General features: G+C 47.5%; 1 long non-coding RNA gene across 1 annotated transcript; it reads left to right on the top strand.

Moving 5' to 3' along the window:
• Positions 1-1,721: 1,721 nt before the first annotated feature.
• LOC144132899 (uncharacterized) lies at positions 1,722-3,918 on the top strand. Its single transcript, XR_013314950.1, has 2 exons — positions 1,722-2,783; positions 2,874-3,918. It is a non-coding gene; the product is annotated as an uncharacterized LOC144132899 (long non-coding RNA).
• Positions 3,919-5,787: the final 1,869 nt, after the last annotated feature.

The raw sequence follows: 5,787 nt of genomic DNA, 5'->3' as shown, positions 1-5,787 counted from the left end.
GCACTAGGACAATAGTGAGGGGAAGCGCTGGCCTTGTTTCGTCGGAGCAGACATGCGCTCATCCTCTGCTGACATACGTACGTGTCGCGCTGTGCGAAAGTGGGGACAGCGTCGTGTCCCTGATCTCCTGTCTCGCTTAGCGCTGTTTTTAGCCGCATGACTACGCACCAGCCAGGCCGACTTGTCCTCTTGTTAAGCTGGTCGATTTGGTGAAAAGTTTTGATTTCTAGAATTTTCTTTCCTAGCCCTCAAGTCTAGTTTCGTGACGAAAAATTATAGCAAAATATTGAGTACAAATTTATAAATTACGCTTTTTAGAAGTGTGGTCGTCAAAAATTGTGAGGTAATTTCTTTGATTTCAGTGCCGCATTTCTTTGACCAAAGCGAAAGCGAAGATGCCATAAACGAGGGAATAAACTCTAAGGTTCGTTTTGTGACCTCCCACATTTTCTGCGACTGGATCACTCACCTTCGTAATTCGCATGGAAATCAAGTGATTCCATTTGTCGCAAACTATTCCTGAGACGTTGAGGAGCGTAATAAATCTCTCGATTTTTTCCCTACACGTGCAGTACTGTGTTAGTTATTTCTAGTAAGAAACGCTTTCATGTAACTATGCATGCATAAGTACTGTCATATAGAAAAAGAACTAATCGCGTCATCGTACAGAACAGGGCTTTAGGTACATGCTGGCATAAAAAAACTGCCCACTATCTACTCAATTATTTGAGACCTTGGGGGGACTTGACGACGGTGTTAATTATAATTACCCAGAACTGCACCAGGTATAGCTAAAAATAAAAGGAATTACTGAAACTAGCGTAGAAATTTCATATTTGCACCAAGTTTAGTTACATATTGCATGCATGAATAACGAAAACACTTTTCATTGCCGCGTCCCCTCTTAATCTCGCCACGTGTCTGTTAGTAGCACTCCTGCGGCTGCTTCTTTCCAAACAAGCTTCGCGATCATCTACTACCTCATGAAACATGACACATTAATGATGCAATGAAAAAGCATATGGCGTTTAGCACACTTAAGGTACGCTATTCTAAGCACACCAACGCGACCGCGCAAGATTGACACAACTTACCAGACTTCTTTCTACTCGAATGAAATAATTACGTCGTCTTATCAAGAAACAGTTTCAAGTAATTATTAAATGGCATAAAACGCGCCATTAAAACATGGTGTGCTATTAACAAAAAAAAAACGCATTTCTTGGGGGCGAGTGAACCTGTCGGCGCCACGCGTGCACTCCGGCTCAAGGTGATAAGTAGGTACGTGTGCAGCTGCATATGTCTTTTTTTTTCCTTGGGCAATTATCAGCCTACTATCCTGAAGTTCAGGTGAATGAACGCAGTAACTTGCATGCTATTAAGTGCATTGAGTGGCAGTGCCTAACGACTCCCAGACTTCGCGCCAGAGAGCCAATGCCTGTTAGCCAGTTTCCGAATGCGGCATTTATGCGCGAGAAACCTATCGAGGCTAATTTAATATTTTTTATGCTACTGCGCGGATCCAGTAGTGACGCAGCTGGTCAATACATGCTGCTTCTGCAGTGCACAGGCTTGAAGCAGCCGCCGGTAACTGCGGCAGCTGCGGTAGGCACGGGCAAGCGGAACCTGTTTTGCCTACCATGCGAAAGTCGCTGCTAACATCAGCGCCACCGCATCTTCGTGACGTCGCGGGGTGAAGGAGGTCCATCAGCTTTCGTGCCGTAGTGCTAAAGGCATGGAGTAGAAGTGATGCGTAGGGCGCTCGTCGTGCTCTCGAGGCTCGGCGCTGTCGTATACAAGACCCAGTGCTTGCCGCTGACCGCAAGTCCGAAGATAGGCGGGCGACGAAGGTCTCACAGCAGCGAGACCGGAGCCGGTGACAACGCGCGTTGAAGGCGGACCTTCAACTTTGGGGCTGCTGTCTCAGACGAGGTTCGGGCTAGGAGGGCCGCGCTGGAGTGAAAGTGTAGAAGGCGTCAGCGTGAAGAAGCCGCCAAGGTTATGCGGATGCACTCTTTCGTTACCACGCCTATTCAAATCGATCACCGGTGATCGATGCTTTAAATCGCCGATTTCGACAGGTTGGAATCATTTCACGTTCACCTAGCGCCATCCAGTGGTCAGTCTAGGCACTGCACTTGTAGAACCAGTTTAAATTTTCCCGCTCTGGCGACGTTCTGATTTTTGATGCACCTTTTTGAGAACTGACGTGCATGTGTTGTTGTGAAAGGGGGCTTGGCGGCCGCACTTGAGAAAAAAAACCTGTCACGCGTGGTAATGCATCATTAGCATCAAATTTTTGTCATCAAAAGACTCCCAGCAAGTGAAATATTGAATCATATTGTCGGCTTTGTTATCTGGCAGTGTTGAGTGGTGATAATTAGCGGAAAATGACGCCAGCTATTCACCAGTGAGCTTTGACTTGGAGTCCGGGTGGTTTTATTCCACGAAAACGCATTCCTGAAGGTCCGTTGCATGTCCGGCATGTACACCTGGCCTTTACAGCCAGTTTGCAGCAGTTTTGGTTTCGGTTTCGCTAGAGGGCTGCATCCGGCGTTACTATATATCGTTACGACGCCACTCGCTCCGGTCGCTGCCATGGCGTCGTCGTCCCGCGCGACTGTGCCGCACGGAAAGCGTTCTGCTCGAAAGTGTCCTGCACCCGCACCTGATTTTAGTGACGAGGATTCAAGCTTCGAGTCCGAAGATGACAGTACCTCTGCTTCAAGCTCTGACAGCGACGATGTTTCAAGTCAGCCCGGGACATCCGCAGCTGCTCACCGGTGAGTTATTTTTACGGTCTTGAGCAGTCACCGGCGTCGTGTGCGCTTATCTGCCGATCTTTGTGCACAAGCTATTCTTGTTATCTGCAGGGTCCGTATGTCGCTGGGCCAGGATGTGCTGCCACCGGCTGTGAAGAAACTTCAGTTCACGCCACCAAGGCCGCCCGGAGCACACCTCAGCCCAGCACTTCGGAGCAGCGCAAGACGTTTCACAACAGCGCGCGATTTTTTCCTGTTATTCTTCACCGCAGAAGTGATACATACTATCTGCAAAAATACGAACAAATATGCTTGGATTCATATTTTGGAGCTTCCAAGCTATGCTGAAAGAGATGGGTCATGGAAAGAAGTGACTCCCGACGAACTAGTGAAGTTCATTGGGCTGCTCATTTATATGGGCATTGTGAACGTGCCACGCATCCACCTTTACTGGAATACCGGTGGGTTTTTTTCAGGGCTTCTTCCGCGGAACGTTATGTCAAGGAGACGGTTTTCTGCACTTCTGCGCTTTCCAAGTGTCACTGATCCGGAGGAGACTTCTGTAGCTTCGCACGGCAAACTGCACCGCATATTGTGGCTTCTGCAACGCGTGAATACAACCTCAGGAGAACTTTTTCAGCCTGCGCGGAACCTCTCTGTTGATGAAAGAATGGTGAAATCGAAAGGAAGATCGGGTATTCGGCAATACATGCGGGACAAAATTGTAAAGTGGGGATACAAATTGTGGGTGCTTGCCGATTCGCAGACTGGCTATTCCGTTCAATTTTATGTGTACGCAGGCAAACGGAAAACAGCTAGTGCAAGTGGACTAGCATTTGATGTGGTGACGCAACTGTGTAATAACTACCTCAATCAAGGATACGTTATCTACATGGATAACTTTTACACATCTGCGTCTCTCTTTGCTCACCTGCTAAATAACAAAACCCTTGCTTGTGGCACGACACGTAAAGATCGTCGGTGCTTCCCATCTGAACTGAAGGAGGTGTCGTGGGAAAAGAAGGCAAAGAGAGGTGATGTTCGGTGGCTCCGACGGAACAACATCCTCTATTTGCAATGGAAGGACAGGAAGGTTGTCCACATGATGTCTACAGCACACACTGCCAACAGACATGTAACAGCCACAAGAAAAGAGGGGGTGTGTGGACTACCACCCCAACCGAGAAGCCGCTACTGATTGACGACTATAATTCTGGGATGCTTGGTGTTGATAAGTCGGATCAGCTGATTGCATCTTATAACGTTTTGATGAAGTGCGTGAGGTGGTGGAAAACACTCTTCTTTCATTGTATTGACATGGCTGTTGTGAATAGCTTCATTATTTTTCAAGAGCACCGCCAGCAACACCTCTCGACACCGGAATTTCAAAGGAGCGCCCACTTCGACCAACTTTCTTTTCGGATGGAGCTCACCCAACAGCTGCTCGAGCTTGGGGATCAAGAGGTTGCCCAACTAGATCCTGTCCCAAAAGAAGTGCCGCACCATCCGCAAAAGATGCCGAAAAGGCGAAACTGCAGGTTGTGCTACCAGGAACGAAAAATCGAGCAAAAGACGAATGTTTTCTGTGAAAACTGCGGAGCGCATCTGTGCCTCACGAAAACCAGGAACTGCTTCACCACATGGCACGAGCGATGAACCTGTTCCCGGTCTCGTTTTTTTTTTATGTAGCAGAAGAACTGCGTTGTACAGAGAATTTATTTTTTTAGGCAGTGTTCCTGAGTCATTGATCTTCAAGATGTATATTCTAAATTTCTTTGTTAAAAATGCATATGTAGATATTGTGCATTTTCTTTCTTGTTTTTATCAACACTCACAAAAATGGCACTTTTCCAAATTTTTGTGTGTTCCCTAATAAATTGTTTGCTTTGTAACTTATGTTTTAGAAAGAGCATTCCATTATGAGCAATTTACCATGCTGCAATGTGTGCTGGAGTATTATTTGTACTGGCAAAAAAATTTCTTCCGAGACCTATGAAAAACGGCCATTTCTCGCGGTAACGAAAGAGTTAACTAGGTCGCTGCCTAGTTTAGCAATTTTTTTTAAAAAAAGCTATGTTTAATGCCTCGGGGCATAAAGGGAGTGTGTAACGATGGATGAAAGAAAAGGATGCTAAATAAATGAAGAAAAAGTTGGCCGATCTTTGACGTCGTAAAAGTCAGCGGTGATTCTGTCCCTGCATCCAAGCAGTGTGTGATGAAGATTTGCTCGGCGATAGACCCGCTGCTGCCAGCTGCCGGATTCTCGTCCGCTTCAATGTCGGTCAAACTCGCCGCATGAGATGAACATCGGCCCCCAGGACTGGGATTTAATTAAGTCACGAAACTGAAGCCACTTAATTTTTTTCCTAGTCACGGCAGGAGGCGCAACCCGACCCGGATATGGTCTTCCGAATGCGCAACCTCCTCGGGGTAGCGTAAACGCGAGGGAGGGTTACCACACCTGGAGGGACTAAAGTCCCTAGATCAGTTATCAAGGGGCTTTAGGAAGGACGAGGGCACGCGTGCTGCGTCGGAAGTGCTCCTTTTTTTGTTAAAAGGAGGGTAACATCATCCGTATTGAGGAGCCGAGGCAATGACGAGGTTGGGGTTTACAAGGAGGGTCGCAGAATCTGCACAGATTGGCTGGAGGTCAAGTGGGCCAATTGGCTGCGAGATGCGACCCGCCATACGATAGATGTTTTGGCAGATTTCTGGGCTACGACCGACGAGTCGGACTCCGGGTACTTGAAGGGTGTCGATGCGGATGACAACGCAGGCTGTACAGAGCATGGTAATGGCCGCTACAAAGCAGTAGTTTTAAAAAGATCTTTATTGCAAAGAGCCTCTTGGAGAGCAGCCAGCTCAGCACAGAAGCAGGTTCCAGGAGTACAAACTTGGACGTCTTTATAAGTGCAGGCTTGCACGGACAGAACATTGTCGTTTCGCAGGCCTGAATGCTTGCATCTATCACGACGGAGCCAAGAGGCAAGTAGGAATATTGTTCAGTAACTCGGTCGCGAAGGGA

The sequence above is a fragment of the Amblyomma americanum genome, chromosome 5 (assembly GCF_052857255.1).
Source record: "Amblyomma americanum isolate KBUSLIRL-KWMA chromosome 5, ASM5285725v1, whole genome shotgun sequence".
In the NCBI taxonomy this organism is placed as follows: domain Eukaryota; kingdom Metazoa; phylum Arthropoda; class Arachnida; order Ixodida; family Ixodidae; genus Amblyomma; species Amblyomma americanum.
The sequence above is the reverse complement of the archived record's forward strand: the minus strand, read 5'-3'. Positions and strand labels throughout refer to the sequence as shown.